This window comes from Athene cunicularia (assembly GCF_003259725.1).
Source record: "Athene cunicularia isolate RWA chromosome 4 unlocalized genomic scaffold, athCun1 chr4_part3, whole genome shotgun sequence".
NCBI lineage: Eukaryota > Metazoa > Chordata > Aves > Strigiformes > Strigidae > Athene > Athene cunicularia.
The window spans coordinates 13449129-13463621 of NW_020799100.1; the positions used below are offsets into that span (position 1 = coordinate 13449129).

Genomic DNA, 14493 nt, shown 5'->3' on the forward strand with positions numbered 1-14493 from the left:
GCCTGGTAAATATAAACTGGGTTTACGTTACCTCCCTGGGTGATTTATCCACAGAAGCCTCCCTGTGGAATGATCCTAAGCACCAAATAGGGTAAAAGATATATCTATATATCTATATATCTATATATCTATATCTATATCTATATCTATATATATGAATATATGAAAGAGCTGTACAAGGAGATGCTAAGTGATATTCCAGAAAAGCTGGATCAGGATGTGATCTCTGGAAATGGCTGGCACTTGTGGTTTGTTACAGAAGCATCTAATCCTGGATTTTATGAAATTTTTGAAGATAAGAGATCAAGTGGGTTAGGCTGAATGTGTGTGTGAGAGAAGATTGTTGAATACACAGCAGGAGTAGGGCCATATTTCCAAACGCTTGGTGGGGATTTTTTTGGTGTTGTTTTTCCAAATTCTGGGCCACTGCTGAGTTTTAGGAATATCTTCAAAGAACAGCAGTGCAACTTTACAGAGATAAATGTTACTTTTTGACTTCCTTGGAAGAAAAGCTTGAATAAAAAAATCTATAGTGAAAGAACAACTTGTTCTCTTCACTATTCTCCTGTCTGCTCTTTGTCATGTATCGTCTTTTCCCCTCCCTTAATGTTCAACTTACGCAACGTGCTGCAGGGCTAGTACCTGAGCAGCAAATGAACTGGGTAGGCAGAAGCTCGATTTTCTGGGTAGTTATCACCTTACACCCTACTGACTCTTGACAGCTTGGACTCTTCAAACTCAGCAAAACCATGGCAGTTGCATTTTGTTATCTATTTTTACTGAAATGCTATTTTGCTTCTGTAACTTACTGTTGGTGTCATGTATGCTTAGGCCATGGGGCTGCAAACCGTGTCTAGTTTACATACTGCCAAGCTTGGTACAATGAGTCAGTAAATAACATTTTCTCCTATTAGCTAAATGAGCTTTTGAGTAATCGTGATTCTGCTGAGAATGGTGGGAAAATAGTGGGTTGCATAAATAACACTGAGGAAAGTGTAGTGATTTTAAGATGGCCAGTAATAAGGAAAAATAAACATCAACACTATGTAGTGCTATCATTTGGGATTATCTGAGAAACAGAATAATTTAGTAGAACTGAAATCCAAAATATTCTGTAGAAAAACTGGGAAAGTCTGACTTTTTGGTGATTGTCCTTGTAAAAGATGAAAGGTGAACCATGCACTCTGCTGTACCTGATACCCGGTCGAATGACAGAAGTATTGCCTTGCTGTATTTTCTAAATGGCATGGATTGTCACCAATACTGTTGTGGGTTTTTTCAGTCTTTTCACCATATTTGAGGTGAGAACATAAAATTCTTTCACATTTAGTTTTCATTAATGGTTTCTGAAATAGTTTGGGGGATCTGAACTTGCAGACTGGTAACATTCTGATGCAGTTTCATAATCTATTAATCAGCATTCTGACCATATGAACAATGAACATTTTGTGAACACTTTTGAGTCACTGTGAAATATCCTAGATTAAGATTTTTGTGGTTTTGCTCCTGCCTGGATTTATCACTTAAAATAATTTATTATCTTGTCATTCTAATCTTCAGAAAGATGTGTTCTGTTCTGTCAATTATCTTGGAAGGTTTCTTGGCTTTGGTTTTAATTTATATATTGTTTATAATTGCAGGAGATTTTGCATCTTGGACTTTTTCAAGTCATCTCTGAAAATCCATGGTTTCTTACAGCTTCTGGAGTGTCATTTCAAAGTGCACAGCAGATAATAACTACTGCATATTGAACACATTCATGCAGTGTGTGTTTCCCATTGCACTAAGTCATTACTGGTTAAATGGCAAGCCCTGGAGACTTTATCAACTATTTCTAAGAAGTTCTGAACATTATTAATATGTAAAAAATTAATGACATTTCTGCTCCTGAATATTGAAGAAGCTATCCTCTTGTGACTTGCAGGACCTTGCTTTGACAACTGGAATTGAAATGTATTCAATCCAGAGTTATTATTTTCAATCCTGAGTTTACAGTTCCATAAATTCTGGTTTTTATTATTCCTCTTCTGGATCAAGACAATTAAATGCAAAATCATATGTCTGAATTCCCTGGGAGAATGTCTGAACATCTGCTAGGGAGTCTGTGAGCATCACTATGGCTGATGCTAGCTGTGGTGTCCTCTGGCTTCAGTACCAATGAAATGCTTCAGCACCTTCAGCCTCATGAAAAAGATGATGTCTTGTTCACTTATGATTTAAAGGGAATTCCAATAACTCAGCGTCTCTTTTTTTTTTTTTTTACCCCCAATGCTGATATGTCCCTTGATGATCTAAAAGAGTGAACAAACAGTGCTCGATCAAAAGTGGCAGATTATAGTAAATTGGATGCCTCTTTAAATGCCAAGGCAAAAACTCAAAGGTATCTAGCGAAATTCCAAATGCAGCCAAAAAACTACTTTGAGATTCATTCTGTGAAAGGAGAAGCTAATGAATTTAGGGCTTGTAATCCAAGATAAATTAATCAAAACTGAGAGGGAGAAGGCTAGAAAAGCTCTGGGAGATGCAGGGGTAATAAACAACTAACAAATACGCATGGCTGCGTGGCATGGTGAGGAAGCAGAAATTACAACTATAATAATGTGTCAGACCTAAAAGAGAGGAGCAGCCAAATGCTGCTTTCTGCGATAGCAAGAGTGCATCTGGAATAGCAGTTTCATTTTGGGAAGCAACGTTAGAAAAGCATTAGGGAAGAGATGGGAGTTAGGAGGAGTTGTGATGACTCTGGGACAGAGGCTTTTCTGGAGGTGGTAGGTGTGGGTGTATGAGCAGATAATGGTAGAGCTGAGGGAAGTGCCTTAAGTAGACAGGAAAAATCAGGGTAGAGGAGATAAAAACTCTATGGTGAAAAAACTAAAATGAAGTTGCTGACCACCAGGCATGTTAACTTTTGGAAATCTCTTCAAAAGGTGTGAGGGCAGGACTTCTGCTCCCTGTCTCAATACTCAGCTGTGGAAAGCATGCTGTGTGCTGAGATACTCCATTTAGATTGTAATTTGTGAGAGGTATTGACTGGATGCCCTCATGGGTCTCTTCAGTCCCAGCCAGTAGATTGTATAAAAGTCAAGGAAGGAACAAATGTGAGTACTGTGGCAATGTGATATAATTTGCTGTTACCATAGATACCTGTGACTGTACATAAGTATTAAACTGGTATGGCTTAGCTCTGTGTGAAAAGCTGCTGTGGCTTGATTTCCTCTTCATGCAAACAGCTTGGAATATTTGGAAATTATTACACTAACTTGTTATCCATATAGCTTACCACTACAACCAATCATCTCATGATATTAAAGACTGTAGTTGGAAGCAAAATTCCAGAAGAGACAGAGGGCATTTGTGTATTAAAATCAGATTTGCCAGACGTGCAAGCAAAAAATTGCTAAGGTAGGCAGACCTGTGTTCTTGAAATTACCGATATTTTACCTCCTTGTGACAGACAAGTCCCTTCTTTCTCTGAGCCATCATTATCTTGCTGATGTGGACCTTTTTTTTTTTTGTAAACTGCTTTGAAATTAGCTAATGAAGGATGGTAGACAAGAGATATGATGATCTCTGTCAAGAAATGTGTGTTTTAGCCTTGGGTAGGTGGGAGGTGTGAAGGGAAGGTTTACAGCAGTGCTATGAACACGTTCAGGATATGTGTAGCCTGATCTTTTATTACTGGAACTGGTAGAATAGGAATTGTTTTGATTGCAGTAATTTCTATGGTAGTTACAGAAACATTGCTACAGGGTTAAGAAAGGGAAATGAAAATTGTGGCTTACTATGGTGAATAGAAGGCAGGGGGAAGAAGTGGGAGGCAGGAACAGGTAAAATAAACAACACTTCTTGATGTAAAAACTGAAGCACATCAGCTCATAGTGGTGGACCTGAGGGACTTCCATAAGCAAGTCACATTTTTGGCTCATCATCGTAGCCTAGAAAAAAAAAAATAAATTAGAAATTTAGGAGAGGACACAGCTTTCCACATTTATTAATTTGGCCACTGATAGTGGAGTGGAACAGATCAATTTCCATCGTATGTTGTATTTTTTTCCCCAGCTACTGTTTTTGCAAGACTGTTCCTGCTGTGATGGTGTGTTGGGTTTTGTGTGTGTGTTGGGGTTTTTATAGCGGGGTGGCTCCTGTGAGAAGCTTCTAGAAGCTCCCCTGGCTCCAAGTTGTACCCACCTCTGGCCAAGGCCAAGCCAATTAGCAATAGTGGCTTCACCTCTGTGGTAGCATACTTAAGAAGGGAAAGAACCTGCTGGGGAGGGGAGCTGAGAAGAGAGATGTGATAGAAACACCTAGGCAGACACCAAGGTCAGTGAAGGAGGAGGCGCCCCAGAGCAGAGACTCCCCTGCAGCCCATGGTGAGGGAGCAGCTGTCCCCCCGCAGCCCATGGAGTCCACCAGTGGAGCAGATGCCCACCTGCAGCACGAGGAGGACCTCACACTGGAGCAGGTGGCTGCACCCAAAGAGCATCAGGACTCCATGGGAAGCCCGTGCTGGAGGAGTCTATTGCTGGAGGGCTGCACCCTGCAGAAGGGTCCCACCCTGGAGCAGTTTGTGAAGAGCTGCAGTTCTGTGGGAAGGACTCACACTGGAGTAGTTTGTGGAGGACTGTCTCCTATGGGCAGGACCACACGCTGGAGCAGGAGAAGAGTATGAGGAGTCCTCCCCCTGAAGAGGAAAGAGTGGTGGAGACAATGTGTGACAAACAAACTCCAGTGCCCATTCTCCTTCATCCTGTGCCACTGGTGGAGAGGAGGTAGAGAAATTGGGAGTAAAGTTAAGCCCAGGAGGGAGGTGTGAAAGGGAAGGTGTTTTTAAGATGTGGTTGTATTTCTCACTATCCTACTCTGATCTGAGTGATAAATTAGTATTGGTGGTGGTGGTGTTCCTATTGAATTGATTGGGGTTTTTTTCCAAGTTGAGTCTGTATTTTGCTCATCACCATAATTGGTGAGTGATCCCTCCCTGTCCTTGTCTTGACCCATGACATATTTCATCATGTTTTCTCCTTCCCATCCCACCTGGGAGGGGAGGAGTGAGCGAGCAGCCATGTGGTGCTTAGTTGCTGGCTGGGCCTAAACTGCGACAGATGGCTAGAAGTTTTCTGCTGGTTTTATTGGTCACTAGTAGACACTCTGGCTACTCTTTGCCCTCTGTAAGAGTACTGAAGCTGCAGCTGGAGGAAAACAGATTGCTCCTTGGCTGGATGCTCAACGTCCTTGATGGCAATATACACTATCTTTGATTTTTTTCATGCCTTCCACATCTGATACAGACTGTTAGCAATATGAACTCAGACCATGATCATACCCTCCCTGCATCCCCAAGGACTTCTGTCTTGGAATTTGATTGTATCTGTTCCTTCTCTTCAGGGGATAAACATTTTGTGGTGGAAACTATCTCAGTGGGGAAGAGCAGACCCTGGTACCTCGTGGCAGTTACCTTGAAAAGGATGTATATGCCCTGTGAGTCTTTCCTTACTTTACTGCAGATATTTCTGGGATTTCATTGGGTGGCTCCTACGAATGCTGACACTGGCCAAAGGTGTAAGATCCAGGCAGTGATTTCCCTTTACAGACTCTTAATATTTTAATTTATTAGAGGATGCTGAACAGCTTGAGACAGATAACATTACAAACAATGAAATTATTTTTCCCAACCTGAAGAAAAAATTTACTTCTAGAAAGCAAAACAGAGTTGTGAACAGTGTCAGATGGTCTTTGGGCAGCATGCTGTCCATAAACCAATGGGGACAACAATTATCTACTTGTAGTTTCTAGTATTTGTGGTTGTGGGTCTCTCTCACATCTAAACACTTCAATGCCAAGCATGCTGTTGTGAACATTCATGGAAATGCCCAATTTACGCTACATCCAAAGTGTATTATGTCAGTTAAGAAATAAACCCCAACAACCAAGCCTTCCATATGTAAACATTAGTCCTTTCTTTTCATGAAAACCAATCTGTTCAAAAGTGCTTCCCTCTAGGGCAGAAAAGCTGCCAGGCTTCAGGACAGGAAAATTATTTTTTGTTATCATTCAATCCTGTGTTGAGCCCCGTAAATTTATTGTCTTGGTGTGTAACATTGAGCTTGCTTTATATTTTAATAGCATAAGCCATAATTTTGCTGCTTGGAAGTCAGAGACTTCGGAACTGTCTTCAAGGTTTTGTAGGTTTTTTCCTTCAGTAATCTAAATTATTATTTTACCAGTTGTGGTTTGTAGCTGTAGCTCCAACCCTTTCAGGCAGGTAACGTGTGTTGTACTTGTCTGCAGGTGTTCAGTTGTTTGCTATGTCACAGGGAATATTTCTGATACTGGCTGTAAAATGTTTCGGGATGAGATGGTGTAGAGTTGCCTTTCTTCCTACAGACCAACGTCAGAGGGGAGGGATAGATGTGAAAACAGGATCTAGGATTGCAGGTGCATTTTACCCCTTTGCAGATTTTGATGCTGGGGAATACTGCATGAGCAGAAGCAACATGCTGGACAGAAGGTCACTGCACAGTCAGGGCAAAATCAGCTCTGCCGGAAGGTTTCGTACAGAAATCTTAGTTCAGACATTAACTTAGATTATTCCAAACCTTACATTAGCCTGGACCGCAAGGAGGATCACTGGTGACATCCTGACAAAACCTGAACTGATTTTGAAGGGCACAGCTTTGCTAGGCTTGTGTAAGTCACCTGCACTCAGAGATGTTTCAGGCCGGGGACAGGCAGATTTCAGGGGTAAAAGGAGCCTGTGAACCTCTCTCTCTGCAGCCTGTGAAAGAAAGCCTGCTGAAACTTGGACTCAATGCTCTGTTGTTAAACCAGTGAAGAGAATTCACCAAGAGTTGTCCTTTCCCCCAGATAGCTTGAGGACTGGCTCAGGATATGGCTTTGCCTTGTGCAAGCCTTGAAGCAATGTGTCTTGTAGAGATGATGGAGTAATTGGATTCAGCAGCATTTCCCGTGTTCCTGGCAGGCTCGATGCCTGTCAGCTGGGGCCGATGCCCAGGGTGATGTGGGCCAGTGTCTGAGCCTTCGCCCTGCCTGTGGGCTGTGCCAGGGAGAGCTGGAACCACCAGAACTGCAAGGCTAGGCTTCTGTCAGGGGATGTTTCTGAGGTAAGGATCAATGTAAAATATCCAAAACCAAGGAAAGGCAAGAGTCCAACTTTCCACAATGGACTTTGGTGGTATCATGCTGAACACAGGTTGCGTGTGACACGGGGGGGATCTGAAGGTGCAAGGGTTGGGTAGATGATGGCACAGCAGCCTCCTGGGCCTTAGGGAGCATCAGGGTTGGTGTGGAAATGTCTACAGAGTCTGCCTGGAGTTAACCCAGGCCAAAAGTGCTGCCAGTTGTTGCCTCCAGGGTGGGAGTCTTTGGCTCATCAGTGAAAGGACCTTGGCTGCATGTGTGTGGTGTTGAATAGCAAGATCACCAGAATGAGGCAAGTAGCAAATCAAGTTGGTGGCACAAACAAACACCACGAAAATCCCTATAGATACTTCCAAGGTGATTGCAGATGTGAACGAGGGCCAGGATTTCATCAAGGTGTTTTGTACAAAAGTCAGAGCCTTCTAAAGAAAAGGGAGGGGCATCATCCAGCTCTCCTTGGACTGTGACTAAGAATTTACTTAAAGATGGGGCCATGAAGCCTTGAATCAGGATGTTATCCTACTCAAAAGCCCAAATGAATAAAAAGAATGAATGTATGTGGAAAGAATGAAAGCAAAACAGGCTGACATTTAGCCACTTGGGGTCACACATATTCAGGGACTGTCTCATAAAGTTCCTGTTACTTCTCTTGCTGCTGCTGGGTCAGCCTGGCGCCGCTGATTTTACCAGAACAGGGTGGGCAGGGAGGAAGGTGTCTGCTTTGGATGCTGAATGCCATTTTAAAAATGTAATCACTTTTCTTTGTTGCTTGTCATCATGGTAGCTTGTCCTCTTTTGAGCATGCTTTTGAGGAAAGCTAGCTCTTTCCTTTTCACAGCCATAGCAATGAGTCATTGCTATGGGTTTTTGAACCCTGCTGTAATCTCTGTTTTGGTCCAGAAGAGAGACCTAAGCTTGCACTGGAAATGACCTTTCTGTCAATCAGGCCATTGCGTGTTACCTCTGATAATACATCTCTTTGCTTTCCTTAGGTCATTGCTTTTTATTTCCTTTATGTCCTCAGAGCCTGCTGGTAATAAGCAGTATCTATGTATTATTACTCTCTCTTTCAAGGTACATACTTTGAAAATCCTGCTGTGATTTTAGTGTGTATGGACCAAACCCTCTTTTTCTTCCAAACCATGAAAGAGATTAATCTTTTTGTCTGTCATTTTAAGATATGGGGAAGATTTTTTTTTTCTGCCTATATTTGTTTATCCGGTAATGTTTACTTGATAACAGCATCATGGGTATGGGACTGTTTTTCTCTGTCAGACAGATGCAGGGCCAGCATAAAGGGTCAGGCAAGTCCAATGTCTGTAGCACCTGACCTGGTATTTGCTGCTGCATGGACAGAAAAGCCTCTGTGTAAATGCCGGATGGAGTGCACAAGGAGGCTGTACTTGTGTCGGTGAGCCCTTCTCCAGCAATTGTAGGGAAATTCTAGACATTTCTGGGGAAAAAAAACGAGTGTGAGCTGTTGTTTGGGCCACCCTTGCTGACGGTTGCATATAATGAAGCTGTTCCTCCAGCCAGTGTGCTGGGGATGGCAGAACCTTGTAAGACTAGCATGGACATTCCACCTCCGCGGTCCCCAAAGGGATGCTCCCACTATTGGTACTTACAGAATCCCTGCCCTGCTGTCAGTCACCTATGAAACACATGGGGCTGTTCTAGCATCAGCAGATTGTTGCTTATGAACATACCCAGAGTTTCAGTCTGAACTGGCTAAGCAGAGTGCAGGTACCAAATTTTTCCTGTCCTTTATTTCACTCGCCTGATTCCTAGAGAAGGTATAATTTGATATAGTAAATTCAGTCTGTTCGCATGAAGGTAAATGTTTTCCAAAAATTGGATTTACTACAGGAAAAGACTTTGCTTCTCAGAGCATGACTTTTATAATCTTACTATTTACAGGTTACAAGCAGTGCATATTCCTTGCCATTTCCATTATTTTCTATTTTCTTCTCAGTCCCCAGGTTTCTTACCTGGGGCTTCCCTTCAGAAGTTCAGGTGTTTGCTGGGCTTCTGTTGGTGATCTCCTGGTGTGAGATCGAGCTCAGACTCCCACTTTCTTCTTTGGAAAGGCAAGCCTGGTTTGCTTTCTTCTGATCAACTCCTTGAAATTTTGCTCAGCAGTGAATAAATCCTGGTGTCTCTAAGCTCAGAGCATGTGGAGGAGAAAGGAGTTTGTGGCCTGGTAGCTCCAAGCCTGGTAATCTATTGAAATAATAAATCTAATTTTTGTGTGTGTATGATAAGTGCTGAAATGTTCACTCATACTGTTTATTTAGAAATTTTGCCACACATGGTAATTTTAGGCTTTTCAAAAGTTTTTGTTAATATTTCTAATGTCTTCTAAAAGTAAGTCTTAAGAGGAGGAAGAGTGGTTGTTTGCTTTATTATGTTAATTTAATACCTACACTAAATTGAAGAGCATCAAAGAACAAAACAAAATCCATTAGTAATTAAACTGCAAAGTACAATATATTTAAAACTATCACCATTCTGACAAGCTGAAGGGAAACTCATTTAAAGGAAATGCCATCTTCATGGCTGAATTTTGATTAGCTTCCAGCTCATGTGAAATGTTGAAAGTCACTTTCTCGTTCTCTTGATTTGGTATTAGACCTTCTTTAGCAAAGGCCTTGGGATATGTGTGACTCTATTCTTGATGACATTTTGGATGACAGTTTTGTAATTAATTTCCCCAGGTTTATGTCAGTTCTTCACCCATTTCATTTTTGCATCTCACTTAACACCATTTGATTTCCTCTTTTCTGTTTCTCAATTCTGTTGGGAAATAGCTGACATGAAGGAATTTGCAGAAATTAAGGTGAAAAAGGTAAATTGAAACAAAAGTCAGTGAAGCAACGAATCCGTCATTTGCATTGCTGGGAGATACAGGAGGACTCCAGTGCCTCAGCCACCATAAATCCATGAGCCCTGCTGGGTTGCAGTGCTGTGTCTTGCATACTGCTGAGGTCCAGGTAATATAATTATCCTTTACTTATTCACTAGCAGGATGCTCAATTTGGGAGGTAAAGCTCCTTCCAGGCTCCCTGAGACAGTTTCCTTCATAGCTCTGAATCAGCCTTGATTTAGAGATGCTTAAAAGTGGCCTGTTCCTCACCATTGCCCATAGATAAGGCTGAGGGTGATGAGCCACCTCTGTTCAATGTGTAACTGAGTTTACTGTGGTGTCTGGATGGTGACTCATCGCTGCAGTGAAGGAAAGAGCATTTCCATTTAGTTGTCTCCCAAAATTATAAATCACGTGCTTCAGTTGAAGGAAAAATGTGTCCAGAGAGATGCAGGACTAGTGTCAGAACACTCTTCTTGCTGGGCTTCCTATACGTCATGCTGACATGATTTTCAAGAAAATGACCCTCTGGTCCCTTTTGCAACTCAGAGAAGTGTAGAAAAGAATGAGAGATTTAAGAACTATTTAGCCTGCAGAGCAGCTACCTTTCATTTACCTACTGTTCCTGCAGGCTTCAGAACTGTCTGCTAGGCGTAAGAGCTTATAATTTATTTCAGCTGGAAGGTAAGTAATTATATTTCTCAATGTGCCACCTTTTACTTCGCCTTGTTCTAAGAGACCGAGTTGGCAGATTAAGGGCCTTTAATTTATGTTCATCAAGTCTCTGATCAGTTTCTCTATCATTTTCTCTCTTGCACTGATAACTCTGAGCATGCATTGCACCCTTTGGTGAGCAATGAGGGAGCCTAAATTGCTGCAGCATGAGCAGTGCTAGATCCCTGAGAGGCTCCAGGACTGTTGTGCAAAAATCTGGCCTCTCCTAAACCCAGGCTGTGTGCTCCCAGAGCACCTAAAACCTGAGTTGCCTTGGAGGACGATCCCATTTCCATTGAAATGAAACTGTTTTTTCTGAAGGTGGCAAAACATGCGCTGTGTTTTAAGTACAGGTTTAAGAGGGAGAAGATGATTAGAAAGATAAGTTAAGTTAGTGCCACCTAATGACAGGTAGCCATGAACAGTGCTATGTTCAGCTTGCTTATTTTTGCAATCCTAGTTGGCTGCTTTCTTCCTTTGCCTTGCCCTTTGCTTTTGTTTTGTCCCTGACATATTTACGGATGTGATTTTGCTGTACATGTATGGGTGGTGGGATACGGGTATATTTTTAAACTGCCAAATATAATCTTAGCAATGCTCAAGTGCATTACTCAATTCCAGAATGACTTGGTGTGAAAGCCAGGTGGCCGTGCATAATTTTCTTGTTTAAAAAATATTATCTTTCCATAAATACTTGTAACAGCTTCATAAAACTCACTTGTTTGAGTCTCAGATAAGAAGGGATCTTCCTGAGTGTGCAAACCCCTGCCATCAATTTGTTTAGCATGACAGTTTGGGGTTTTTTTTAACCTGAAGTTACCGGGTTTTCTAGCTGCATAGTAACTTCATCTGGTTTTGAAGTGACACAGGAAAAACAACTGTATCTTTCTCCATTACAGGAATGCCCTCTTTTTACTAGTGCTTCCCCTGTCTTTGGATACTCTGGCAGTTTTGTGTAAATTTTGGGCATAAACCAGCTATTGGAGCCTTGTATTGTCAGGTGAGAAGGGCACAGTTGTTTTTCCTGGATCACTATGTATTTGGTGCTAGGATTTTATACCATTAAAACACCTCCTCCTGGGAAGCAAATGAAGTTGTTTGTCTTGCTCATCTACTGAGGTTGTATTTAAGAATTTTAGAGTTTGGAATGCTTTTTCCTTTTTGCCTAAAATTACTTAACTCATTCAGCTGAGGAATATTTGTCTGTCTTTGGGAACAGTTATGGCAAATGGGCATTTGGGACCAGTGTAGAAGTTGAAGAAGGAGGGAACTTTTAAGAAACAGAGCTCTGTTATAGATAAAAAAAATAATTTCTTTTGTGATATTGGAGATACTCTTCCAAATCAGTATCTTAAAATTTATTGAGGAGGAAGGTGGAGTAATGCTATAGGTTTCACTGCACATTAGGGTAATGTCTATAAAGATCTCTATTGTAGTATGCAAGATTTAGAGCTTTGTGAAAAGTTTGTGTGTGTTAAAATCAGCTGTAAACTCAGCAGGCACACACAGTGGGGAATACTGTCAATGGGAATCTTATTGACTACCCAGCATGGGGCTTCTGTAAGCAGGGACTTGTCTGACTAGAGTGAAAAATGTTTGGTTTTTAGGTCCATTGACACTGTGAATCCTTTGCAAATATAAAGGAACCGCTTGACATCGCCAATAAAAAGCTTAGAGTGGTGACCACAAGAGTTCTGATATTATCCTAAAGAGGCACAGTTCTATGCTTCATGTTTTAGAAATCTGCAGATAAATAGAAGTGTCCAAATGGTCGAGGGATACAAATATGTGACTAGTGAGGACAGGCTCAGGCAACTGGGTTTCTTTAAACTTAAGAGGGCTCCTCTGACATAGTAATATATGAAAGATTGTTATGAAGAGAACTTTCATTAATTACTATCTGGTTGCTGCAGAAAATAAGAGAAGTAAATAATGAATTTTGATTTAAGAAATATTTTCAAACTACAGAGGCTGTGAAGCATTAGAGCTGGCTGCTTGTGGAAGTTGTGTAATCTGCTTCACTGATTAATTCACTACAGGTTAAAACCTAGTTGGATGATTTCTAGTAAAGGAAGATTATATATTCTTTTTATCCTGCCTCAGAACAGGGGAAAAGAGAAGACAGCTACTTACTTAAAGTCACTGTCAGCTCTTTTGTTTTATCTCCATCTGAACGTTAAGATGAAGAATAGATATTTATAGAGTTGCTGTAGCTTTAAATAATGCTACACAGGATATCATTTTATTGTCCATCTGTGTGAGGGCACCCAAAGATGACACCAGAGCTGCTCAAAAAAAGCAAGTGTTAAACCTAGTGAATACAGGCCAAAATACCATTCTGCGGATAAGATAACTGTAGTCTTATCAATGTTATCCTACAAAAGAAAATCTGTTTTTTACCAGTGAATGTCTAAAATAGAAAATCAGGTTTTGGATTATGAAGACCCTGGCAGTATAATACAACATACATCAAGCTTCTTATCTGAATCAAGAAGGAGGTAAATTGGACAGAACATATTAATCGGTGTTATCCCGTGTTTGGGACCAATGCACAGGGTCTCATTTGTAACCTAAATGGGCTGATCAAGTTGGGAGTGGAAGCAAGATCCCAGCTGTAGCCTAGAAGTAGACTCCAGGTGTCTTAAGACTTGATAGATCCTAAAAAGAGGTGAACCTTTTACTTTGTTGAATTGCATGGAAATTTTGGAATCCCAGAAGAGATTGTTCGTTTTATCCAGCCAAGACAGGGTACTTGCTAAGCCAGGAAAGGATGTTTGGTGCTCATGCACCTTTGTCAGAAACTGAACTGTGCCCCTATGGAGAAATGCTTTCTGACCTGATTAAGAGGCCAGAAAAAGAAAAGCTATGTGTTGAACCCATTTACTACTTTAAAACCTTCAAACAGAAGAAGTAATTTAAATTGCTCGGTCCTTTAAAGAGAATTATATCAACACTGAGAGAGGCTTTACTTTAGGACTTCTTGTTAAAAAACCCAAAACAAACCCCCCAAACCAACCCCCCCAAAAGACATTTGTACTACAAATGTAAAATTAGTTAAGTGTAATGCAGTATCAGATAAACTTTAACAGCTGTATTGAAAGATAACCAATTATCTGTGCATTATGTAATATTAATGATGGCAGTAAATCACTAGTGGAAGAGTAAAGTAGTTCTGGCAAACTGCATAGGGAAAGAAATTTATGGAACAGGTAACTCACAAGCTTAATCTCAAACACTTAAACATCCAATGTTGACACAATTCCATTTTCATAAAATAGCCATTCATTGCATCAACATTTTCTTTGTGCTTTTACTTTTCCTGATGGCCTGTCGGGAGTAAAAGAGAAGCTAAAATCAGAGATAGTGATGATGTATTTCCTCCCTCCCTCTTCCATACTGTTCAGGTTAATTCTTCTTCAGCTTTTAGCCATGTAATATGTGTTATCCCAGATTTGGGGTAACTTCAACAGAGCTGTGACATGCACCTGGTCTATCATACATTGTCCCTGGGAGATCTTCTTAAAATCTGAAAGTAAATTAAATAATAGACAAGGTATCTTTTAAATAAAGGACATTTAAGTTTTTATTTCATCTGGAATGCCCCTTTCAAGCTCACTTTCTCCTGCTAGGCTTGTTTTATATTTGATTAGTTCTAGGAGATGGATTTTGACATTTAAAGTATGTGTAATAGAAAGAGAATAATGACATAGTTGGGATTACAGAAAAATATTTGCCCTTGAAAATGGTAATGCATTGTT

At 40.9% G+C, this 14493-nt stretch overlaps 1 protein-coding gene across 9 annotated transcripts in view; it reads left to right on the plus strand.

The window, feature by feature from the left end:
* HTR2C (5-hydroxytryptamine receptor 2C) overlaps positions 1 to 14493 on the plus strand; it is a 242885-nt gene that overhangs the window by 98017 nt on the left and 130375 nt on the right. The window contains exon 1 of one of the 9 annotated variants that reach the window (XM_026848403.1): positions 7037 to 7121. The exons of the other annotated variants lie outside the window; for them this stretch is intronic. The gene's annotated coding sequence lies outside the window, so the exon portion shown is untranslated. Of the gene's footprint in view, positions 1 to 7036; positions 7122 to 14493 lie in introns of those variants that run through there. 9 annotated transcript variants of the gene reach the window in all.